Source organism: Pan troglodytes, chromosome 20, assembly GCF_028858775.2.
Source record: "Pan troglodytes isolate AG18354 chromosome 20, NHGRI_mPanTro3-v2.0_pri, whole genome shotgun sequence".
NCBI classification, from domain to species: domain Eukaryota; kingdom Metazoa; phylum Chordata; class Mammalia; order Primates; family Hominidae; genus Pan; species Pan troglodytes.
Window position 1 is genome coordinate 24,514,058 of NC_072418.2, and position 26,941 is coordinate 24,540,998.

Here is a 26,941-nt window from a genome sequence, read left to right on the forward strand (position 1 = left end):
TGGCAATGAGTGACTCCCATGGCTTAAGTGCATATTTAAATGTGGGTGAGGGCCTTTAAGCTGAGGCTAGTTTATCTCTGGTTCCATGTTCACCAGAATCAATAGAAACCTTTTTTTTTTTTTTTTTTTTGAGACGGAGTCTCACACTGTCTCCCAGGCTGGAGTGCAGTGGTGCCATTGCTCACTGCAGCCTCTGCCTCCCAGGTTCAAGTGATTCTCCTGCCTCAGCCACCCAATAGGAACATTTTTAACTTAACAATAAAAACCTCTTTGGGCTTTAATAAATATTATTCTCACAGATAAGAGCAATAAGGCTAAGAGGGACAAAGCTTCACATTTATGGGCATGGCCTGGATAGTAAGCTTTCAGAACTACCTTTAAGTTCAGAAGCCTTTAAGTTCAGGTTAGCATTTCAAGACCCTGCTTTTTTCTCAGGTATGCCCGTGTTATTCACAGCCATCATTTTGGCCTACCTAAATGCCTTTGCTGTCCCCATTTGGCTAATTGGCAGATTATATTCACCTGAGCTGAGCTAATTGGCTTATTGCAATCCTGTGGGCTGAGCAAATTGTCTTACTGAATTCTGGGCTGCAGGGATAGAAAAGTAAGACCACCTCTGACCTACTTTTATTCTGAAGCTTTTTTTTACAGGACAGATGCATAAATGGACATTTTGTAGACAGACCCATGTAATCTATTCTGTGTTTATATGTTTATCAATCTACCGATCTTATATCTATGTTTACATGTACAAAAAGAAGCCCCTAACATAAACTATGTCAGAGGTCATTTGCATTTTCTTTTCCTCCAGGCCAGATAAATCTAATCAGCCAATTTGCTCAATAACTTTTGTTTGATTCAAGCTACCCACCACATCACTTTTTTGATAAGTGTGAAAATGTCCTACTTACCTGGAACCTGGGTTCTTTTAATTTTGTCTCTCACCAAACCAGCCCATTGGGATTCTGTTCATCCAGCTAGGAAATTTAAAAATACCTGACACCAGTGAGCCTAGCCTTCCTCATACACAAAAAAACTTTGGCCTAGTCAACAAGAGTCACCTTTGGCACCTTATTGCATGTTCGCTCTTGCGTCACAGGAATTTGGCCAGACACCATGTACTCTTATATTTGCTTTCAGTATCACAGTCTATCTTCTAAAAGGAGAGCTAGACTTTCTTTCCGTTACCATAAAGACCCTACTTCAGCCACAATGACAAAAAGATAAGATTGCACTTTTACATCACACACGCATGGAATAAAGAAGCAAAAACCACTGTCTTTTTTTTTTTCTTTGAGACAAAGTCCCCCAGGCTGGAGTGCAATGGCATGATCTCAACTCACTGCAATCTCCGCCTCCTGGGTTCAAGAGATTCTCCTGCCTCAGCCTCCCGAGTAGCTGGGATTACAGGCACCTGCCACCACACCCAGCTAATTGTTGTATTTTTTTTTTTTTTTTTTTAGTTGAGATAAGGTTTTGCCATGTTGGCCAGGCTGGTCTAGAACTCCTGACATCAAGTGATCCACCCGCCTCGGCCTCTCAAAGTGCTGAGATTAAAGGTGTGAGCCACCACATCCAGCCATAAAAAAACCCTGTCTTGATGGAAGTTCTAATGAGAAAGAATAAGCATTCTCAGATGTGGGTGGCCATTGGACTTGAGTTGGTTTATCTCTGGCCCTATATACAGCATAAAGAAAGGGTCAACTTTGACATGACAATTAATGAGTTCCATGGCCTTAGTACATGGCCATTTCACAGAAGTGAAGAAAAAGGACAGCTGCTTTTTTCTTTTATGTTAAATGCAGCAAAATGTATGTCAGAACATACCTCTATTTGTGTATTATTCTAGATATAGTTTATAGAGCAAATAAGTTTATATATCTATTAAAGTTTCTTTTTTTTTTTTTCTTTTTGAGACGGAATCTTGCTCTGTCGCCCATGCTGGAGTGCAGTGGCACAATCTCGGCTTACTGCAACATCCATCTCCCGGGTTCAAGCGATTCTCCTGCCTTAGTCTCCCTAGTAGCTGGGACTACAGGTGACCACCACCACGCCTGGTTAATTTTTTGTACTTTTAGTAGAGACTGGGATTCACCATGTTGGCCAGGCTGGCCTCAAACTCCTGACCTCAGGTCATCCACTTGCCTCGGCTTCCCAAAGTGCTGGGGCTACAGGTATGACCCACCGCACACAGCCTAAAGTTTCTTTCTATATTGCAATTAGTACCAATATTTATCAATACTTCCACATTCTGTATCTCTATTCTTTTTAAATATGAATACAAAGATTGGTACATCAGGATATAGATATACATAAGTAAATAGATTTTAAAAACTTACAGGATTATATGAGTATGTCTATGTAAATATTTATGTATAAAAGAAATGTTCCCCAAAAGATCATTTTCAATCTCTTAACATATACTAATGATGCAAGTATAGAATTACTTCCAAGCTCCTTTGCACAACAGAATTTCAGAATGGAACATAGCCATTCATATTGTTTATATAAGCATAAAAATACCTTCACCTTCAGTAGCATAGGCCTCAGAAATAAGCTGACAGCAAAGCCATGTTATACATGCTGCTTTGATGAAGCTGCAGTTGTTATTTGAATAATTTCTTGATTGGATCTACCTGTGCAAAACTAATTGGCTTATTGGAATAAACTAAGCTGAGCTAATTGGCTAATTGGATATTCCTGAACTGAGCTAATTGGCTGATTGAAATCACAAGGTTTCAGCTAATTGGCTGATTGGATTTACTAGAACTTAGCTAATTTCCTTATTAAAATCACATGAGCTAACTTTCAGGTTAGAATAACCTAGGCTAAGCTAATCAGCCCATTAGATTCACCTGGGCTGATCTCATGGGCTGATTGAAATTGCCAGGGCTGAACTAATTGGCTGTTTGGAATCACCTGGGCTGAGCTAATTTACTGATTGGAATTGCCTGGGCTGAGCTGATTGGCTAAATGGAATCAGTTGGGCTGAGATAATTGGCTAATGGAAATGACCTGGGCTCAGCTAATTGGCTAATTGGAAACACTCGGGTTGAGCTCATCAACCGATTACATTTACCTGGGCTGAGAAAATTGGCTGATTGTATTCATCTACCTTGAGGGGCATGAGTAGGGACATAACCTCTGACTTACTTTTCATTTGTGAGTTTCTTGCAAAACATAGTCACAAATGAACATTACATACACATATTTCTATGACCTTGTGTCTTTGTATATGTTTATCTTTTTATTTTTGAGACTGTCTTGCTTTGTCGCCCATGGTGGAATGCAGTGGTGTGATCATGACTCAATGCAACTTTTTCCTCCCAGGTTCAAGTGATTCTCGTGCCTCATGAGTAGCTGGGATTACAGGTGTGCACCACCATGCCTGGCTAATATTTGTATTTTTAGTAGAGATGGGGTTTTGCCATGTGTTCAGGCTACGGTCTTGAACTCCTGGCCCCAAGTGATCAACTCGCCTTGGCCTCCCAATGTGCTGGAATTACAGACGTGAGCCAGTGAACCTGGATGTGTATGTTTATCTATCTACATACATTATATCTGTATTTAAATGTACAGAAAAAAAGTGTCCAAAAAAACCCTGAAGTTTGCTTTCAGTATAGCAGTCTATAGTCAAGTCCCAGACCTCGTGTTTTATTTTCTTACCCAAAATGTCACTTCTTAAGCCAACAAAACAGTAAGATAAGATCTATTTCTGTGTCAAGTATTCAAAAATAAGAGCCCTAAAATTGAGGGAAGCTTTTAAAAGAATTATTTCTCATTTGCAAATTTGGGTTAAGGCCTTTAGGCTGAAACTAGTTTAACCATGTTTTCCTGTTCACCAGACTAAAAACGGTCAGTTTTGACTTGGCAATAAATAACTCTCACGGCCTTAGTGCATTTTCTGCAACAGATGTGAGCAACAAAGACCAATTCTTTTCTTGTAAACATTAAATGCAACAAGACGTACATCAGAGCATACCTCCATTTGTATACTATTGTGGATAAAATTTAAAGGGCAAGTAAGATTTTGCATTTATGGAAGTTTTTCTTTACATTGCAATAAATGCAAATACTTATTTATCCTTTGACCTCCTATATCTTTATTTGGTATGCAAATGGAAAAAATGATAGATCTGTATATAGATACACATGAGTAGATAAATATGAATATAGAATTATATGAGCATGCCTATGTAAATATTTATATATATAAAATATATTAATCAAAAGACATTTTAAATTCCCTAGCCTACACTGAAGATGCAGATGTAAACCTACTCTAACCCATATGGATCCATACCATCTCAGACTGGAACACAGCCATACAATGTTATGTTTAAATATCAACAAAGCTTCACATTTAGGTGCATCGCCTGGGAGGTAAGTTTTCGGCAAAACCATGTTAGACTCTAGTTCCAGCTTAGCATTTCAGGGCCCTGCTTCCTTTCTCACTGTAAACCTATGTGATTCACATTTGCCATTTGGGGTCTGCCTGGATGCCTGCAACTTCCTAATTTAGCTAATTGACTTATATCAACCTGAGCTGATCTAAGCGGCTCATTAAACTCACCTGGGCTGCAGAAGTTGGAAAGAAAAATGACCTCTGACCTACTTTTATTCTGAGGCTTCCCTACAGGACATATGCAATAAAGATCATTACATTGACATACCTATGTTACCCATTTTCTGTGTATATGTTTATCTAGCCACCTATCTTATATCTATATCTATATGTACAAAAGACAGCCAACAAGAGTAGGTCAGAGGTGATATTTATTTTTTTCCCATTCAGGCCAGGTAAATTCAATCAACCATTAGCTTAGTGAAGATTTATCAAATTCAAGCCATACAGCAAATCATGCTTTTTTTTTCTTTTTCTTTTTTTTTTTTTTGAGACAGAGTCTCACCCTGTCACCCAGGCTGGAGTGCAGTGGGTGCAATCTCAGCTTATTGCAACCTCTGCCTCCCAGGTTCAAAGGATTCTCCTGCCTCAGCCCCCAGAGTAGCTGGGATTACAGGCACCCACCACCGCGCCCAGCTAATTTTTATATTTTTAGTAGAGATGGGATTTCACCATGTTGACCAGGCTGGTCTCGAACTCCTGACCTGGTGGTTTGCCTGCCTCCGCCTCCCAAAGTGCTGGGATTACAGGCATGAGCAACCATGCCCAGCCTCAAATCTTGCTTTTTTAATGTAAAAATGTCCTCATTACACAGCACCAAGGTGTTTTTAACTCGGTCTCATCAAACTGGCCCATGGGATTCTGTCCATCTGGCTAGAAACATTCAGACATGCCTGACACCAGTGGGCCTAACCTTTTTCACAAAGGAGCTTTGGCCTGGCCAAAAAGAACCACCTTTGGTGGTTCAGTGCAGTGTCACTATCACCTATTTGAAATGTAACCAGGTAACATGTACCATTATATTTGCTTTCAGTATCACAGTCTATCTTATAATAAGAAACCTAGGCTTTCTTTCCATTACCATAAAGAGCCTATTTTAGCCACAAAGACAAAAAGAAAAGTGTTTTCACATCGCACGCTCATGGAAATAAACAAGAGTCCCTGTCTTGATGAAAGTCTTAATGAGAAAGAATAAACATTCTCAAATTTTGGTGAGAAACTTTGGACTGAGGCTGGTTCAACTTCGGCCCCATGTGCAACAGAAAGAGAAGGGTCACCATTGACATAGCAATGAATGACTTCCATCGCCTTAGTGTATTTTTATCTCCCAGAAGCAAGAAACAAGAAAAAATCCTTCTTTAACAATATATGTTAAATGCAGCAGGATATTGGAGCATATTTTTATTTGTGTAATTCTCTAGATCTTGTTTAAAGGGCAGATAAATTTATACTTGTATGAAAGTTCCTTTTTTTCTTTTTTTTGAGACAGAGTCTTGCTCTGTCGCCAGGCTGGAGTGCAGTGGTGTGATCTCGGCTCACTGCAACCTCTGCCTCCTGGGTTCAAGTGATTCTCCTGCCTCAGCCTTCTGAGTAGCTGGGACTACAGGCATGTGCCACCACGCCCAGCTAATTTTTCTATTTTTAGTAGAGACAGGGTTTCAACATGTTGGTCAGGATGGTCTCGATTTCTTGACCTTGCGATCTGCCCACCTCAGCCTCCCGAAGTGCTGGGATTACAGACGTGAGCCACCGCACCCGGCCCTTGCATTTCTTCTCAGTGTGTGCATGTTCTACTCACACCCACCATTTTGGTCCTGCCTTGATAAATCCAAAGTCGTTATTTAGATAATTGGCTGATTGGATCCACCTGGGTTCTGCGAATTGGCTTACTGAATTTACCTTGGCTTCAGGAGAATACGGAGATGACCTTTGACCTACTTTTTTCTGAGGCTTTCTTTGGAGACCTATACACAGATGAATATTACGTAGACAGACCCATGTGACTTATTTTGTGAGTACATGTTTAGCCACCTATTTTATGTCTAATGTATATATGTACAGTAAGAAGCCTATAAAATAAAATTCATCAGAGGTGATTTCCATTATCTTTACCTACAGGTTAGGTAAATCCAGTCAGTCACTTAGCTCCGTAAAGATTTATTCAATCCAAGCAACACACCACGTCACTTTTTTTCATACATTTAAATATTTCCTTGATAACCTGGCTCCTGGGTGTTTTTAATTTTGGGTTTCATCAAACCAGCTCACTGAGGTTCTGTTCATCTAGAGAGGAACTGCATTAGACACTAGGGGGCCTAGCCTTCCTCACAAAGAAGATTTGGCGGGGCAAATAAGAGCCACCTATGGCGCTTTAGAGAATGTTCAGTATTACCTATTTGTTTTATTGGGTTTTGTTGTTGTTGTTGTTCTTGTTGCTTTTTTTTTGTTGTTCTTTTTTTTTTTTTTTTGAGACGGAGTCTCCCTCTGTCGCCCAGGCTGGAGTGCAGTGGCGCGATCTCGGCTCACTGCAAGCTCCGCCTCCTGGGTTCACGCCATTCTCCTGCCTCAGCCTCCGGAGTAGCTGGGACCACAGGTGCCCGCCACCACGCCCGGCTAATTTTTTGTATTTTTAGTAGAGATGGGGTTTCACCGTGTTAGCCAGGATGGTCTTGATCTCCTGACCTCGTGATCCGCCCTCCTCGGCCTCCAAAAGTGCTGGGATTACAGGCATGAGCCACCACGCCCAGCCTCTTGTTGCTTTTTGAGGCCATCTTGGTCGGCCACCCAGGCTGAAGTGCAGAGGCACAATCTCGGTTCACTGCAACCTCCACCTTCTGGGTTCAAGTGATTCTCCTACCTCAGCCTCCCAAGTAGCTGAGAGTGTAAGCATGAGCCACCATGCCTCGCTAATTTTTTTTTTTTTTTTTTTTTGAGACGGAGTCTCGCTCTCTGTCCCAGTCTGGAGTGTAGTGGCGTGATCTGGAGTCACTGCAAGCTCTGCCTCCCGGGTTCATGCCATTCTCCTGCCTCAGCCTCTGGAGTAGCTGGGACTACAGGCGCCCACCACCATGCCTGGCTAATTTTTTGTGTTTTTAGTAGAGACGGGGTTTCACCGTGTTAGCCAGGTTGGTCTTGATCTCCTGACCTCATGATCTGCCCGCCTCGGCCTTCCAAAGTGTTGGGATTACAGGCTTGAGCCACCACACCCGGCCTTTAGGACCCCACTCTCATACTCACTGTATGTCTGTGTTATTCATATCAGCCATGTTGTGATGTGGCTTGATAACATCACAAAATGTGATGCTTTCACTTTTCCAACTTAGCTAATTGGCTGATCATATCTATCTGGGCTGAGAGGATTGGCTGATTGATTAACCTGGGTGGAGCTAATCAGCTTCTCGAATTCACCTGGTTTACAGTTGTGAAGGAAAATAACCTCAGACCTACTTTTTTTCCTGAAGCTTTTTGCCAGACGTATGCATATATGGAGTTTGTATAAACATAACCAGGGGACCCATTCTGTATGTTTATCCACCAATTTTATACCTGTATCTATATGTATTAAAAAAGCCCCCAAGAAAAAAATAGGTCAGGACTCAACAAAAAATGGTATACAGAAGGCAGAGTTAGATCACAGCTTCCACTCAGACACACAGAGCAGCGTGTTGAGACTCGCATCATGAACTTTTCCTCCAGAACTACTGCAGAAATATACCAGAAAAGCCAAGAAAATCCACAAACCCTCTGAAAAAAGCAGATGCTCCTGCAGGGCCTGGGAGACTGCCCAAATGCTGTGAATGCCCAAGCTGTGAAAGTAAGAAAGGGGGATTGTTTGCCACCAAACACACACCTTCACTGAAAAACCTGAAGGTCTAGATCACAGAAAAAGAATTTGACCTTACCTGGAGCCGAATCAATTTAGAGAGCTGAGCAAAATGCAGGAGTAGAAGCAGCAGCCAGAAAAGACCTGTGGGCTCTCTGGGTCCCCCAGAAAACCCAGTTCTGATCTATTTTACAGGGGTCCTTGGGGAGGGATGCCAGAGGCACTGGGAAAAGGCCACAGGAAGAAGAAAATCTCCAGCTGAACTTTGTAACAATTCCAACTGGACACGAAGTCTCCTGGCCGGAACATGGGAAGGCTGTGAGTCCGGTGTGCACACATGACAGGCGGTAGGGTGTGAAAGTCCTGCTTACTCTCTCAGTTGGAAGGCTGGGAGCCTGTGGCAAGTTCTCAGCCCTACTTACCCACTGCCTGGAAACAGACTTGGTGCTGTTGGAGGTGGCACGGTGAGAGTAAGACAGACCTTTTGGGTTGTATGGAAGCTGGGTGAGGCCTGTAACTGCTGGCTTTCCCTCATTTCTCTGACTGACAACCTGAATGACACAGCAGAGGCAGCCATAATCCTCCTGGGAACATAACTTTGTTGACCTGAAAACCACACCCCCACTCCCCATAGCAGCCACAGCAAGCCCTGCCCAAGGAGAGTCTGAGCTCAGATATGCCCAACCCTGCCCCCACCTGATGGTCCTTCCCTACCCACCTTGGTAGCTGAAGACAAAGAGGGTATCCTCTTGGGAGTTATGGGGCCCTGCCCACTGCCTGATCCTCCTTTTGTTACCACAGCTGATGCTGTTTTGAAAGCACCACCTTTTGTCAGGAGCACAAAAAGAGTACATTAAACAACCAAAATTAAGAAACATCAGAGAGTCCATTTTACTCCCCTGCCACCTCCACTATGAAGCAGGTGCTGGTATCCATGGCTGAGAGACCTGCAGATGGTTCACATCAAAGGACTCTATGTAGACAAGCCCCAGTACCAGCCCTCAGCCTGGTAGTTCTTCTAAGTTGCTAGATCCAGAAAAGAAATAACAATCACTACAGTTCAGCTCTAAGAAAGCCACATCCCTAGGAAAAGTGGCGGAGTACTACATCAAGGGAACACCCTGTGGGACAAAAAAAATCTGAACAGCAGTCTTGAGCCCCAGGTCTTGCCTCTGATATTGCCCACCAAAATGAGAAGACACCAGAAAAACAACTCTGGCAATAGGAGAAAACGAAGTTCTTTAACACCTTCCAAAAGTTACACTAGCTCACCAGGAATGAATTCAAACCAGGAAGAAATCCCTGATTTACGTGAAAAGGAATTCAGAAGGTTGATTATTAAGTTAATCAAGGAGGCACCAGAGAAATGCGAAGTCCAATTTTAAAAAATTTGAAAAGATACAAGAAATGAGGGGAGAAATCTTCAGTGAAATAGATAGCATACAAAAAACAAATCACGACTTCGGGAAATAAAGGACACACTTAGAGAAATGCAAAATGTCCTGAAAAGTCTCAGCAATAAAATTAAACAAGCAGAACAAAGAACTTCAGAGCTCGAAGACAATGTTTTCAAATCAACCCAATCCAACAAAAACAAAGAAAAGATAATTGTAAAATAATAAAGCCTCCAAGAAGTTTGGGATTATGTTAAACAACCAAATCTGAGAATAACTGGCTTTCCTGGAGAAGAAGAGAACTTTAAAAGTTTGGAAAATATTTTTGGTGTAACGATCAAGGAAAACTTTCTCAGCCTTGCTAGAGACCTAGATGTCAAAATACAAGAAGCTCAAAGAACATCTGGGAAATTAATCACAATAGATTATTGCCTAGGCAAATTGAGGTTTTTAGTTTTCTAGTAAATTAGCCATTAAAATAGTTTGTTTTGTTCTAATATTGTTGTATTCTTCTGAAAACAGGTACAAACCCATAGTTATACAAACACACTTACTGCATGTTTTTACATCTCATGTTTGTCTTCAGAGTAATATATGTATATGTTTAATCCTACTTAAATCAAAACTAAAAATCTGTACATTTTTGCAGGCAGAGTGTCCACATGTTCAAAGAAAAATATGTAACAAGTTTTTAAAAATATTTAGGTCTCAGATATGTATGGATTTTATGTATACTTGTACATAATTTTTATTATGACCGTAAAATGACCCTGTAGTCAATAACAATTTAATTGTACATTTTAAAATAACTAGAAGTGTAGAATTGAATTGTTTCTAACTTAAAGAATAAATGCTGCCTGGCGCAGTGGCTCACGCCTGTAATCCCAGCACTTTGGGAGGCCGAGGCGGGCGGATCACGAGGTCAGGAGGTCCAGGCCATCCTGGCTAACATGGTGAAACCCCGTCTCTACTAAAAATACAAAAAATTAGCCAGGTGTGGTGGCAGGCGCCTCTAGTCCCAGCTACTTGGGAGGCTGAGACAGGAGAATGGCATGAACCCGGGAGGCGGAGCTTGCCGTGAGCTGAGATTGTGCCACTGCACTCCAGTCTGGGCGACAGAGCGAGACTCTGTCTCAAAAAAAGGAAAAAAAAAAAAGAATAAATGCTGGAGGTGATGAATCCCTCACTTACCCTGATGTAATTATTTCATATTGTATGCCTGTATCAAAATATGTCATATATGGCATAAATATATACATACACTATATGCCCACAAACTTTTTTAAAAATTTAAATAAGAAAAAAAATAAAAACTTAACCTATGAGAACAATAGTCTCTCACTTATTTGCAGATTAAAGCCACTGAAAAAATAGATTACTAGAGATGTTATTCCACTATGTTACTAAATAATATACTGTTACCATGTTTTACCTACACCGTTGAGTAAGGTGGGATAGGTTAAAGTTAGTGGCATAATAACACTTTATTGAGTGCACAATAAAATTAACATGTTAAAAAATGTTACAAAATTAAGTTCACATATAATCTAAAAATTTTTAATGTACCATATTTTATTACATATAAGCCAAATTATAATGATATACTACTACTTTTATTTTTAATTTTAACTAAAATTTAAAAATGTTTTTCTCTCACTATAATGCACAAGAATATTACTTAGAAACCTACCTCATACACTACTCAATATCATAAGTCAACCACAAAAAGCCTCTTCACTTAGATTTTCATCATGCATCTTATATTTTAATATCCTTATTCTTTTATGGAAAAGTTCATAAATAATGCCCACTTAATAAAAATAATCTCTCATATATCTGATGCAGCAATTGATCACATGCTTTCACATGTGAATACAATAGAAACAAAGAGCAGAAAATAATTTGAGAGTTCAATTGCATCATTATTTGCTTTTCAAAAAGTCTGTAATTTTTTCAATAAAAAGTATACTTCCCATGTAATTATAACTCTACAAAAAATCTACTCCTTTTAAAGTTATATACAAAAAACTTATCTAACAATTTTAGTTTGGAATTATTTTCTATACTCAACACTCTGATTTAGTGTAATGTCTGACATTTCAGTGCCTTATTATTACTACTGTATATTCTCTGATACTGACATAGACTTAATTTTGGATAAAATACTCTATATTTACTGTATTTACAAAAAAAATCTTAGTATACACTCTGATGTTTTCTAAGCTGTAGTTTTTTAAAAAATGGTTTTCCAAATTCATTTAATTTGCAGGGTATTTCTCCAGTATAAATTTCCTGGTGTTGAATAAAGTTTGAGCAACTGCCGTAGGGTTTTCCTCTAGCACAAAATGTATACAACAAGATCTGTATAGAATTAAAGGCACTAAAACCCTTTTTATATTTGTAATGTTCGTTCATGTTCAAAATTAATACACTTTTTTTTCTTTGAGGCAGAGTTTCGCTCTTGTTGTCAAGCCTGGAGTGCAGTGGCGTGATCTTGGCTCACCGCAACCTCCGCCTCCTGGGTTCAAGCGATTGTACTGCTTCAGCCTCGCAAGTAGCTAGGATTACAGGCATGCACCACCATGCCCGGCTAAGTTTTGTATTTTTAGTAGAGACAGGCTTTCTCCATGTTAGTCAGGCTGGTCTCGAACTCCCAAGCTCAGGTGATCTGCCCGCCTCGGCCTCCCAAAGCACTGGGATTATAGGCATGAGCCACCGCGCCCAGCCCAAAATAAATACTATTAAAGGTTTATATATTCTGATAGATCTTTTGACAGTAATTGCATTGTTAATGCTTTAAGTATGAACTCCGTGATGTTGAGTAAGATGTGAGCAGATATGAATGGCTTTTCCACATTTTTTATATTAGTATAATTTTTCTCAAGAATAAATGCTTTCCTGTGCAATAAGATGTGAGCACTGAGCCAGGCACGGTAGCTCACACCTGTAATCCCAGCACTTTGGGAGGCTGAGGCGGGCAGATCACCTGAGGTCAGGAGTTTGAGACCAGCCTGACCAACTTGGAGAAACCCCATCTCTATTAAAAATACAAAATTAGCTGGGTGTGCTGGTGCATGCCTTTAGTCCCAGCTACTCAGGAGGCTGAGGCAGGAGAATCGCTTGAACCCAGGAAGCACAAGTTGCAGCGAGCCAAGATCACACCATTGCACTCCAGCCTGGGCAACAAGAGCGAAACTCTATCTCCAAAAAACAAACAAACAAACAAACAAACAAACAAAAAGATGTGAGCATTGGTTAAACTTTTTGTCGTATTCTTCATACTTGAAGAAGTTTTCTCCAGTATAAATTATCTTACAATCAAGTGTGACAAGAATTTAAAGGCTTTGTCACATTACTCACACTTCTACTGTTTCTTACCAGTATGGTTTCTTTTATTTTTTTATTTTTTTTATTTTTTTTATTTATTTTTTTGTTGTTGTTGTTGTTTTTTTTCTTTTTTATTGATCATTCTTGGGTGTTTCTCGCAGAGGGGGATTTGGCAGGGTCACAGGACAATAGTGGAGGGAAGGTCAGCAGATAAACAAGTGAACAAAGTTCTCTGGTTTTCCTAGGCAGAGGACCCTGCGGCCTTCCGCAGTGTTTGTGTCCCTGGGTACTTGAGATTAAGGAGTGGTGATGACTCTTAACGAACATGCTGCCTTCAAGCATCTGTTTAACAAAGCACATCTTGCACCACCCTTAATCCATTCAACCCTGAGTGGATACAGCACATGTTTCAGAGAGCACAGGGTTGGGGGTAAGGTCACAGATCAACAGGATCCCAAGGCAGAAGAATTTTTCTTAGTACAGAACAAAATGAAAAGTCTCCCATGTCTACCTCTTTCTACACAGACACAGCAACCATCCGATTTCTCAATCTTTTCCCCACCTTTCCCCCCTTTCTATTCCACAAAACCGCCAGTGTCATCATGGCCCGTTCTCAATGAGCTGTTGAGTACACCTCCCAGATGGGGTGGTGGCCGGGCAGAGGAGCTCCTCACTTCCCAGTAGGGGCGGCCGGGCAGAGGCGCCCCTCACCTCCCGGACGGGGCGGCTGGCCGGGCGGGGGGCTGACCCCCCCCACCTCCCTCCCGGACGGGGCGGCTGGCCGGGCGGGGGGCTGACCCCCCACCTCCCTCCCGGACAGGGCGGCTGGCCGGGCAGAGGGGCTCCTCACTTCCCAGTAGGGGCGGCCGGGCAGGGGTGCCCCTCACTTCCCCAACGGGGCGGCTGGCCTGGCGGGGGGCTGATCCCCCACCTCCCTCCCGGAGGGGGCGGCTGGCCGGGCAGAGGGGCTCCTCACTTCCCGGTAGGGGCGGCCGGGCAGAGGCGCCCCTCACCTCCCGGACAGGGCAGCTGGCCGGGCGGGGGGCTGATCCCCCCACCTCCCTCCCGGATGGGACAGCTGGCCGGGTGGGGGGCTGACCCCCCCACCTCCCTCCCGGACGGGGCGGCTGGCCGGGCGGGGGGCTGACCCCCCACCTCCCTCCCGGACGGGGCGGCTGGCCGGGCGGGGGGCTGACCCCCCCACCTCCCTCCCGGACGGGGCGGCTGGCCGGGCGGGGGGCTGACCCCCCCACCTCTCTCCCGGACGGGGCGGCTGGCCGGGCGGGGGGCTGACCCCCCCACCTCCCTCCCGGACGGGGCGGCTGGCCGGGCGGGGGGCTGACCCCCCCACCTCCCTCCCGGACGGGGCGGCTGGCCGGGCGGGGGGCTGATCCCCCCACCTCCCTCCCGGACGGGGCGGCTGGCCGGGCGGGGGGCTGACCCCCCCACCTCTCTCCCGGACGGGGCGGCTGGCCGGGCGGGGGGCTGACCCCCCCACCTCCCTCCCGGACGGGGCGGCTGGCCGGGCGGGGGGCTGACCCCCCCACCTCCCTCCCGGACGGGGCGGCTGGCCGGGCAGAGGGGCTCCTCACTTCCCAGAAGGGGCGGCTGGGCAGAGGTGCCCCTCACCTCCCGGATGGGGCGGCTGGCCAGGCGGGGGGCTAACCCCCCCATCTCCCTCCCGGACGGGGCGGCTGGCCAGGCCGGGGGCTGACCCCCCCACCTCCCTCCCAGACAGAGCGGCTGGCCGGGCAGAGGGGCTCCTCACTTCCCAGTAGGGGCGGCCGGGCAGAGGCGCCCCCCCCACCTCCTGGACAGGGTGGCTGGCCGGGCAGGGGGCTGATCCCCCCACCTCCCTCCCGGACGAGGCGGCTGGCCAGGCGGGGGGCTGATCCCCCCACCTCCCTCCCGGACGGGGCGGCTGGCCGGGCGGGGGGCTGACCCCCCCACCTCCCTCCCGGATGGGGCGGCTGGCCGGGAGGGGGGCTGACCCCCCCACCTCCCTCCCGGACGGGGCGGCTGGCCGGGCAGAGGGGCTCCTCACTTCCCAGTAGGGGCGGCCGGGCAGAGGCACCCCTCGCCTCCCGGATGGGGCGGCTGGCCAGGCGGGGGGCTGACCCCCCCACCTCCCTCCCGGACGAGGCGGCTGGCCGGGCAGAGGGGCTCCTCACTTCCCGGTAGGGGCGGCCGGGCAGAGGTGCCCCTCACCTCCCGGACGGGGCGGCTGGCCGGGCGGGGGGCTGACCCCCCCACCTCCCTCCCAGACGAGGAGGGAGGACGCTCCTCACTTCTCAGACGGGGTGGCTGCCGGGCGGAGGGGCTCCTCACTTCTCAGACAGGGCGGTTGCCAGGCAGAGGGTCTCCTCACTTCTCAGACAGGGCGGCCGGGCAGAGACACTCCTCACATCCCGGACGGGGCGGCAGGGCAGAGGTGCTCCCCACATCTCAGACGATGGGCGGCCGGGCAGAGGCGCTCCTCACATCCCAGACGGGGCGGCGGGGCAGAGGCGCTCCCCACATCTCAGACGATGGGCGGCCAGGCAGAGACGCTCCTCACTTCCCAGATGTGATGGCGGCCGGGAAGAGGCGCTCCTCACTTCCTAGATGGGATGGCGGCCGGGCAGAGACGCTCCTCACTTTCCAGACTGGGCAGCCAGGCAGAGGGGCTCCTCACATCCCAGACGATGGGCGGTCAGGCGGAGACGCTCCTCACTTCCCAGACGGGGTGGCTGCCAGGCAGAGGCTGCAATCTCGGCACTTAGGGAGGCCAAGGCAGGCGGCTGGGAGGTGGTTGTAGCGAGCCAAGATCACGCCACTGCACTCCAGCCTGGGCGCCATTGAGCACTGAGTTAACGAGACTCCGTCTGCAATCCCGGCACCTCGGGAGGCCGAGGCTGGCGGATCACTCGCGGTTAGGAGCTGGAGACCAGCCCAGCCGACACATCGAAACCCCATCTCCACCAAAAAAATACGAAAACCAGTCAGGCGTGGCGGCGCATGCCTGCAGTCGCAGGCACTCGGCAGGCTGAGGCAGGAGAATCGGGCAGGGAGGTTGCAGTGAGCTGAGATGGCAGCAGTACCGTCCAGCTTCGGCTCGGCATCAGAGGGAGACCGTGGAAAGAGGGGAGAGGGGAGAGGGGAGGGGGGGAGGGGAGAGGGGAGGGGGGAGGGGGGAGGGGGGAGGGGAGAGGGGAGAGGGGAGAGGGGAGAGGGGAGAGGGAGCTCTATCTACCACACAGTCCTTCTCTGAATGGTTTCTTTTATTTTTAGAAGTTTGAGGTGTTTTCAAAAACATTGTCACATCTTTCAGATTTGTAGAGTTTCTCTCCAGTATGGTTTGAGAACTTATTAAAAGCTTTGCCATATTCTTCACATTTCTAGAATTTCTCTCCAATATGATGTATCCTATGTGTAATAAGGGTTCAAAAGTTAAAGCCTTTTTCACATTCTTTGTATTCTTAGGCTTTATCTTCTGTATAAATTCTCTGATGTTCAGTAAGAGTTGAAGACCAATTAAAGACTTTGTTACATTTTTTCACATTTATAGGGTTTGTCTCCAGTATGAATTATTTTACGTTCAATAAGGTTTGAGGACTGATTAAAAGCATTGCCACATTCTTCACATTTGTAGGGTTTTCTCCAGTATAAATTTTATTGTGTCTAGACTACAGAGCTCATGGTCAGATTAACCCATATATGAGCTCTCCCTGCCACATAAAGATGATCTTTACTGAAAAGGAACAAATTGTTCCTAAACTGAAAAAGGACATTACCCAGAAAAAAAAGGTGTCCCAGAAGAAACTGAAGAAACACAAACTTATGGCCTGTGAGTAAATTCAGCATTAAAATAAATGCAATTAAAAAAAGAATAACAACAAAAATATTTAAAATATCAATAAACCCTAGAAATTATGGAGGTAAAAATACAAAGTGAAATAACTGAAAAATTTTAAAAGTAATAAAATGTGATGTAAAAATGAAGAAGCTCAACAAACAAACTAGGATGCACACAAAGATATTTCTTTTTTTTTTTTTTTTGAGACCCGGTTTTGCTCTTATTTTCCAGGCTGGAGTGCAGTGGTGCAATCTTGGCTCACCGCAATGTCCGCCTCCTGGGTTAAAGCGATTCTCCTGCCTCAGTCTTCTTGAGTAGCTGGGATTACAGGCATGCGCCACCACACCCGGCTAATTTTTATATATATTTTTTAGCAGAGACGAGGTTTCTCCAGGTTGGTCAGCTGATCTCAAACTCCCGACCTCAGATGATCAGCCCGCCTCACCTCCCAAGGTGCTGGGATTACAGGTGTGACCCACTGCACCTGGCCACACAAAGATATTTCTAACAAACATATATATATAGGCACAATTTTTAAAGTCACAGACAATTAGAGAATCTTGAGAGCTTCAAGGCAAAAGTGTCATTTAAAAGCATAGTCTAATGAGATAACCAGTAAATTTGTCGACAAAAATTTTGCAGGTTAGGAGGAAACTGTGTGATGCAGTCAAAGTCCTAAAGAAAATAGTTGTCAAGTGAGAATAATGCTATCAGCAAAACTGTCCTAACAAATAAAAAGAAAAAGACCTTGCAAAGTAACCAAATTTGGAAAAAGTATATTGGCATTTCATATGCCCTACATATTAAAGATGCTGAAAGGAGTTCCTTCCACTGAAAAGAACATGATGAAGGAGAACAACACATAATTTTATAAAAATACATAACTTTCTAAAAAACTTACACACATACACAAAACAGAATTCCTTAGCATTATCAAAATGGTGGAAAAAGCACTTTTAGTGTCTAAAATTTGAAACATAAAAGCATAGAAATTATGGTAAACACCTGTTAATGAATATGCAACATAAAAAGATAATTAGCAACATTAATAACAAGGTTTAGAGCACATGTAATGAGGAAGAAATTTTACAGGCAACTAAAGTTAATTTTTTACCAGATTAAAATATATTGTTGTATCTTTTAAAGGTTTTATGTAATCTCCAAAGTACCATAGAAAAAACCTGTATAGACTACAGCCTGTAGCTGGTACTACAGGCACATGCCACTCGCCCGGCTAATTTTTTTTTTTTTCTGTATTTTTAGTAGAGACACGGTTCCACCATGTTAGCCAGGAAGGTCTCGATCTCCTGACCTCGTGATCCACCCACCTTGGCCTCCCAAAGTTCTGGGATTACAGATGTAAGCCACTGTGCCCTGCCAACAATAATACAATAATAGATTTATGCACTGGGAACCTATGACAAATTTGTACATAAGTTTGTGTGTGTGTGTATCTCATATTAGGGTTCTGAATATATAAAGCAAATATTGAAAGAATTGAAGAAACACATAGAGAGCAATATAATTATAGTGAGATATTTCTATACCTTGTGTTCAATAATAAAAATAAGACAAAGCAGAATATTAGTAAGGGAACATTAGATTTGCAGGCAGTATAAAACAACGATTCCTAAGAAAGGTATAGAGAATACTCCTCAACAGCATAGGACACACACCCTTTGCAGTAGCTCATAACATTCTCTTTGATAGATCACCGGTTAGGTCAAAAAAGAAGTCTTGACACATTTTTAAAACTAAAATTGTGTGGATTACTTCTTATAACCAAAATTGAATAAGAATATATAAACAACAGAAGAAACCTGAAAAATTCACAAATATCTACAAATTAAACAATACACTCTTGAGCATGCTCTTGGTGAAAAGTTGAAATAATTAATATTGTGAAGATGTTTATACTGCCCAATGTAATCTACAGATTTAATGCAATGTTTTTAAAATTTCTCGTTGCATTTTTAAAGAGACAAAAACAGCAAATGCAAAAGTATATGAAATTGCAAGAGACAATAATGTACCAAAAATATTTTTAAAAAAACAAATCGGAGGCATTACAGTTCCTGATTTCAAAACACATTATAAAGCTAAAGAATTAAAACAATTTGAATGAGTGTAAAGGTAAAAAAAAGTAGACTAATAAAATAAAATGCAACACATACATAAATTTTCACATATATGGTAATCTGAACAGTTATTTGCATACCCATAGTATTATTGGGTTATTGAAGCATTGTTATTGTAAGCCAATAGGCAAAAGCAATGCAAATTTCTGTCACCAAATCATTCAGTAGAGACAATTAGAAAGATAAATACATTGAAAATTCACTCAGTTTTCAAAAATAAGGAAATATTCTAACAAATATAAACAAATATAACAGATCTCTGTGACTACGTCTAGTTAGTTCTCAGGACCAGTTAAAAGCTTTGTTTTTTATAACAAATCTCTGGCCCAGCACCCAGGTGATGTGACTCTCGTGCTTGCTACCTACACAAATGTGGATTTGTTACATATATACTGTCCCATCTCACAAGTAATATGATGACTTTCATATCTTGAACCAGCCAATTGCTGAGATACTGTCTCCCAAGGCTAGGCTTAGGGATATGGGTGTGATCGTGGGTCTCCTATTTTTCTGCAGGTGAGAGGGGATTACCACACTCTCACATATGGTATAAAGCCATTGAATTGTACACAATGTGTCACCACAGAGCCCAGCCTACAGGTGAAGTTGACTTGCACATATGCACAACCCATCAACTGTTAAAATTGTAACCCTCACAGATGGATAGACCTCAATTGTGAATCTTACACAAGGATGCAGTTCACAGTTGGATTTGTGACTGTCATATGTGAGCATCTGGCCAGATCTGTGATGGTGAAACATCTTTAAATGCAGCTCATAAGAAGATGAGGGCTCTCCTATCTGGACCCAGAACATTGGAGAGATGTTGCCTCTCCTATCTAGGTTTAGGGACACAGATACAATCATAGGTTCATACCAGCAAGAAAGTCTCAGACTGGATTGTGACTCTCATTCAAACTGTATAAAGCCCTAGACCCAACACCTAGGTAATGCGAGTCTTCTCTTTTACCTGGACCTCTCATATTTTGAGTATTGTGACATATTGCTAGGCCCAACACCTAGGGTATGGGAGGCTCTTGCCTAAAACTTATTCACAGAAAGCCTTGTGACATATCTCTGCATACATTACCTAGGAGATGACTTTCTCCTGCTTGCACCCTACCCATAGGAGAAATTGTGACATATTGCTAGAAGCAGCACCATATTGCTAGGAGCAGCATCCAGGTGATGTGACTCTCCTGCCTGGTCTCTGTCCTCAGGGAATGTTGAGAAATATCTCTAGATCCAAACCCACATGATGTGACTCTCCTGCATGCTTCCTATCCACAGGTGGAATTGTGACATATGTCTTTACTCAGGTAACAGATGTGATGATGACCCTCATTCCTCAAACCTGCCAATAAGAGAAATACTGTCTTTTGTAGGTAGGCTTAGAAAAATGGGTAAGATCCTTGGTCTCCTCTTTGTACAAAGATCATGGAGGTTTATCACTCTATTGCATGTGCCATAAAGCACTCAGCTTGTACTGAGAGTGTCACCACAGAGGACAGCACACAAATGAGGTTGTGTTTTACATATTTACACTGTGGCAGTCATTAAGATCATCACCCTCACACATAGACCGAGCCCACTGAGGAGGTCCTGAATCCGAAATGCAGACACAATCTACAGTTGCAATTGTGACAGAACATTCAGCCTCTGTTAAGATAGTGATTCATTCCTAAACCCACATCATAGGTAGGTAAAGACTGTTCTATCTGGAACCCACCAATAGAAGAGATGTTGACCCTCATACCTGGGCTTAAAGCCACAGGTAAAATCATGAATCCATACTAGTATGAAGGTTTCAGAACAGATTGTGACTCTCGTGCATACCACGTAAAACCCTTGTGTGGTACAGAGAGTGTCCTAACAGGGCCCAGGAATCAGATGAGATTGTAACACCTGTGTGCACATCCAGCTGATAGTAAAAATTGTCATCCTCCCATATGAACACAGCCCTCTTTTGAAATTCTTAATTTCATACCCTGTGGCAGTGGAAAGTTGGAAAATTGACTATCATCCATGGATCCAATCCACAAGTGGGTTGGTTAATCTCAGACATTCAGCACACAGGTGAGGCTGTGAATCGTCAAAGAGGACACAGTTTGCAGGAGGGATTGAGGCTGTCATGTATGGACCCACTCTCTCATTGAGATTGCGTGACTCCTGTTTTTAGAGCCAACATACAGGAGGTGTTGACTCTCGTAAATAAAACCTAGACACGTTCAAGATTGTCAATCACATCCCTGGACCTTCCTAGGTGTGATTGTGACATAAGCCTCTGCCCGGGACCTTAATAATTTGACTCTCTTGCTTGGGGTCAGACAACAGATAAAAACATGACACATCCATGGACCCAGCACCTAGGTGATGTGACTTTATTCTTTTGCTGTGGCTCCACCCATAGAGAGCATTTTCACACATCAAAGTGCTCTGTAGACAGATTATGTGACTCTTTTGCCTGTGTCCAGACAACGTTGGCCATTGTGACATATTGCAGGGTCCAACACCCAAAGGAAGTAACTCTTATGACTGGGTTCTATCTACAGAGGGCACTGTTACATATTTCTGTGCTCATCACTCCATTGATGTGACTCTCCTTTTCTGCCTGGGCCATGCCTTCAGGAGAGTGGGAGATAGGGAGAGTGACTTATTGCTAGGCCCAGAACAAAGGTGATGTAATACTTCTTCCTGGTCTCTTTCCACAGGAGTTACTATGATATATCATTAGGCCCATTACCTAGATGATGTGATACTCTTGTTTTTTTCTGCAACTTGTGCACAGTGTGGATTGTGAACTATCACTTGGCTTAGCACCTACACGGTGTGACTCTCTTCTCATGACTAGGCCTTATCACTGGGTTGGTTGTGACATAGAGCTGGGCCCAGTCACTAGGTTATGTGACTCTCCTCTTTTTCCTGAGCCCTACCCACAAGAGGACATATTTCTGGGCCATTCACCTTGGTGATGTGAATCTACTTCCTGGGACCTCCCCTCAAGGGATATTATGAAATATTGCTGGACCCAGCACCTAGTGATATGACTCTCTGCTTTTGCGTGGCACTGCATACATGTGTAATATATAGCTAGGTTAAACACCTGGGTGATGTGACTTTCCTGCATAAGCTCTGTTCACAGGAATATTATCACACATCATTTTGTTCATCACCTAGGTGATGCGACTCTACTCTTTTCCTGAGCCCTGCAAAAAGAAGAGATTGTGACATATCACTGGACCAAGCACCTTGATGATGTTACTATCCTCTCTTGCTCGGGTTTCACATATTATTGGTATTGTGACACACCTCTGTGACCAACAGCTATGGGTAGGAAAACTTCTGCCCGGACTCAGCCCAAGGGGGCCTCATGACTTTTTTAAAAGATATGTGACTTTAAAAATATGACTGTCCTTTTCTGCTTGTACCCTGCCCTCAGGGAAGATTGTGGCATATTACTGAACTAAGCAACCTAGTGATATGTCTCTTCTGACTGGGGTTTGCCCACAGAGACAATTGTGACATATCACTGGGCCCTAGGTGATGTGACTCTGCTGCCTGTTCCCAACATTCAAGAGAGGATTGTAAATCTTCCTGGCCAAGAATTCAGGAGATTTGACTCTCCTTTCTTGTCCCTGCCCTCAAAGAAGATTATGATGTATCTTCAGCCTCAAACCCAGGTAATGTGAAAATGTGACTTCCCTGTTTACTCTCTATTCAGGGGAGAAATTATTACATATATCCTGGCCCAGCTCACAGGTGTGATGACAGTTCTCATACCTCAAACAAGTCAATAGAAGAGATACTGTTTCTTATAGCTAGGCTTAGGAAAACTTATAAAATACCTGTCTCCTCTTTATATGACGGTCATAGAGAACTACCATGCACTTGTATGTGGTATAAAGCTCTTGAGTGTTACAGAGAGTGTTCACATGTCCCAAAACAAAAGGGATATTGTGTTTCTTGTATACACACCCAGCCAGCTGTTAGGATTGTCACCCTAACACCTGGAAACAACCCATTGGTGAGGTCTTGTGTCTCACATGCAGATGCAATCCACAGTTTGATTCCTGACTGTCATGTAAACACCTGTACAAAGTTGGGATGGTGACTCATTTCTAGACCCAGCTCATAGACAAGTGAGGACTCTTCTGTCTGGGCCCAATTAATTTGAGAAATATTAACTTTTCTACCTGGGCCTAGGGAGCAGCATAAAGGTCTCAGGGCAAATTGTGACTCTCATTCCTATTCTACGATGATCTTGGGTAGTATAGAGAATGTCCTAACGGGGTTCAGCGCACAGGTGAGATAGTGACAGTGATATCCACACCCAACTGACAGTAAAACTTGCCATCTTTCCTCATGGATACAGCTCACTGTTGAGGTGTTGAATCTCATAACCAAAGGCAGTTGAAAATTAAAACATTGTCTCTCATTGGTAGACCCAGTCCACAAGGGGGTTGGTGACTCTCAGACCAAAATTCAGCACAGTTATGAGGTCATCACTCCATTAAGAAAATGGAATTCATAGAAAAAATTGAGACGCTCATGCACAAATCCAGCCCACCACTGAGACTGTGACTCATTTGCTTAGACCCAAAATATAGGAAGTGTTGACTCTTATACCTAGAATTGGGACATGTGTAAGATTGTTCATCTTTTCCTCAGACTTTCCTGCAGGAGTGATGCTGACATATTCCTCTATTTGGCATCTGAGTGATATGACTCTTGCCATGGCCTAGCCCACAGGTGGAATTGTGATGTGTTGCTCTACCCAGCACCTAGGTGATGTGACTCTATTTTTCTGCCTCGGCACTGTCCACAAAAGGTATTTTGACATATCTCTGGGGTATGTACCCAGGTTACATGACTCTCCTGCCTGTGCCCTTTTCACATATTATCATAAAATATGGCTGGGTCCAACACCCAGGTGATGTAACTCTCATGCCTAGGACCTGCCAACAGGGGGAATTGTGACAAATCTCTGTGCCAATAACCCAGGTTATGTGACTCTCTTTTTTTGCCCGGTCCCTGCTCACAGGGGGCATTATGACATATTGCTGAACTCAACACCTAACTGATGTGATTCTCCTTTCTAGTTTTTGTCCACAGGGGAGATTGTGACATATCACTGGGCCTCAAACTAAGGTGACGTTACACTTTCATTTTTGAACTGTACTCAGAAGGCATTGTGATATATTCCTGGGAACAGCACCAAGGTTATGTGATTCTCCTGCCTGCACTTTGCCCACAAAGGGCATTGTAACATATCTTTAGACCTATCAACTATTCGATGTGACTTCTTTTTTCAACGTGTAAGCAAGTTGCCCCAACCATGGAGGGGGTCGCGGTGGTGACGGCGGGCAGCGTAAGCGCTGCCAAAGCCCAGGGAGCTGCAGCCTTGCCGCCTCCGCCTCCTGTCTCCCCGCCCGCCCTCACCCTCGCACCCGCAGCGGGTGAGGAGGGACCGGCGCCTCTGTCTGAGACTGGGGCTCCCAGCTGCTCGGGCTCCCGGACCCCTGAGCTGGAGCCGGAGCGCAGCCTGGGCCGCTTCAGAGGCCGCTTGGAGGATGAGGACGAGGAGTTGGAAGAAGAGGAGGAGGAGGAGGACATGAGTCACTTCTCGTTGAGGCTGGAGGGAGGCCGGCAGGACTCGGAGGACGAGGAGGAGCATCTGATTAATCTCTCTGAGCTGACCCCATATATCTTGTGTTCCATTTGCAAAGGTTACTTAATAGATGCAACTACCATCACAGAACGTCTTTATACCTTTTGTAAAAGCTGTGTCGTAAGACATTTTTACTACAGCAACAGATGTCCAAAATGCAATATAGCAGTACATCAGACACAACCTCTTTATAACATAAGGTTGGACCGACAGTTACAAGACATAGTGTACAAATTAGTGATCAATCTAGAGGAAAGAGAAAAAAAGCAAATGCATGATTTCTATCAAGAAAGAGGTCTAGAATTACCTAAACCTGCTGTTCCACAGCCAGTCCCTTCAAGCAAAGGAAGATAAAAAAAAAAAAAAATCCTAGAATCAGTGTTTCGTATTCCACCTGAACTTGATATGTCTTTATTACTGGAGTTCATTGGTGCTAATGAAGGCACGGGACATGTTAAGCCATTGGAAAAGAAGTTTGTTTGAGTTTCAGGAGAAGCAACTATTGGACATGTAGAAAAATTCTTCAGAAGAAAAATGGGTCTTGATCCAGCTTGTCAGGTAGATATCATCTGTGGTGATCACCTGTTGGAACAGTATCAAACTCTAAGGGAAATCCGACGTGCAATAGGTGATGCAGCAATGCAGGATGGTCTGCTTGTCCTTCATTATGGTCTTGTAGTTTCTCCTCTGAAGATAACTTGAAGATTCTAGGCACATTATGAGGAGGGAAACAAAGGAGGCTTCTGCAGGACTGCATCTCACCAAAGATTTCCATGAAATCTAATTGCTACCACTTTGCTGTTCAAGACATAACTTACCTATTTTTAGCACCAAGAATTATAGCATTTATAAGTACAACTTGGAATGATGGAATGCATCTGTTACTAGAGACTGTATATAAAAAGCAGCAAAAGCTCAGGGGAAATTTTTCAAAAATTGAATTTTAAAATTTCTTATGATTTTAAATACCTTGACATTGATTTTGCTTCCCATCTTTGAAGTAATTGGTTAGTTTTGTTTGTTCAGCCATTTCAAGTTGGTGGTTGGGATATCCGCTCTCTGGGATGGCATCAGTTGGGCAGTCATCCTTTTGGAAGAGAAGTGTGCTTTTGAATGGAAGATGCAAAGCCAGTCTTTGTTAAACTGCAGGGCGTACTCTCAAAGACCAAAACTATTGGCCACTTTTGTATGTTGCCAGCATATTTTGAACTTGTATCTTTTTTTATACTAGCAACACTACAAAGGAGAAGTTACTCATTTCAAAATGGATGAATTGTTATTATGTGTGAAGAGACTCTGAGTTTATGGTCTGTGCCATAAAATGTCAGTGTAATAAGACTTCTTCAGTACATCTTCCAATAAGGGGTGCTTCTTTGTGACAGTATTTTTATTTCTGACATTCATTTTATTTGGGTACATAGTGTGGTTGTTGATACCTTGCAAAAGTATTGCTTCTGAAAGTAATAAAAAATTTTAGGAGAATTTGAGAAGTTTACAGAATTACTTATTCATTGTTTTCTTGGTAAGTCAGTTTAATGTTTATTTTTCTCATTATTTCATCACTGGAATAAAGAATAAGGGTGTTTGAGCTCACCTCCATGCAAAGACTTCAGTTTTAAAACATTATTTTGCCTAAAATTAGCATTGTGATGCTCTCTAAAAGAAATATTTTATAAACCCTGTTCACAGCAGAATTTCTGAATCTGTATAGAGACTACTACAAAATTGGACAAAGATTGGCAATTCTTTGTAAAGAATTTGTGAATTGTGTATAAATTTATTCTAACATTTAATAAAAATGAATTTTAACCTAAAAAAAGAAAAGAAAAGAAAAACTGAAAACTGAGATTGGGTCAGATATGCCATTTCTACTCTATACTTTTTTTCTGAAAGTAGTTCCTTCCTCTCCTGATGCAGAGGGAGGCTGGCTGGGGGATCCTGGGCCCCTCTGTCCTCCCCACGGTGGCAGTGGCTGATCTCTGCTCAGGCGTGAGGGGTGTGGCCATGTGCTGGGCTTGAGCCTGCCCGGCCCAGCCCCTCCTCACTTCCCTGGACTCTTCACGGTGTCCACAGGCCCTTACACAATCTTGAGCGTCCCTCTGATGGAAGGGGAGGTGGCAGCAGAAAGCCAGTGGGAGAAACTGGCCCCACAGGTCGAGGAGGGCTTGCCCAGCTGTGGGAAATGCTCTGGTTGTCCTTGGATTTCTGTGCGACAAGCTGAGCCCCAATCCTGGCTTTGAGTCCAGGTGTCCTCGGGCTGGGCGACCTTGGCCGTGGGCGCTCCGGCTGCTGCGGTGGTTCCTGCTGTGCTCGGCTGGATCACAACTGGAACTGGTGCCCTCCAGAAGTGA

At 43.9% G+C, this 26,941-nt stretch overlaps 1 protein-coding gene and 1 pseudogene across 1 annotated transcript in view; one reads left to right on the forward strand and one right to left on the reverse strand.

Moving 5' to 3' along the window:
• ZNF208 (zinc finger protein 208) overlaps positions 1–26,941 on the reverse strand; it is a 225,038-nt gene that overhangs the window by 144,166 nt on the left and 53,931 nt on the right. The window lies entirely within an intron of this gene.
• On the forward strand, positions 24,233–25,392 carry LOC100610601 (polycomb group RING finger protein 6-like; annotated as a pseudogene).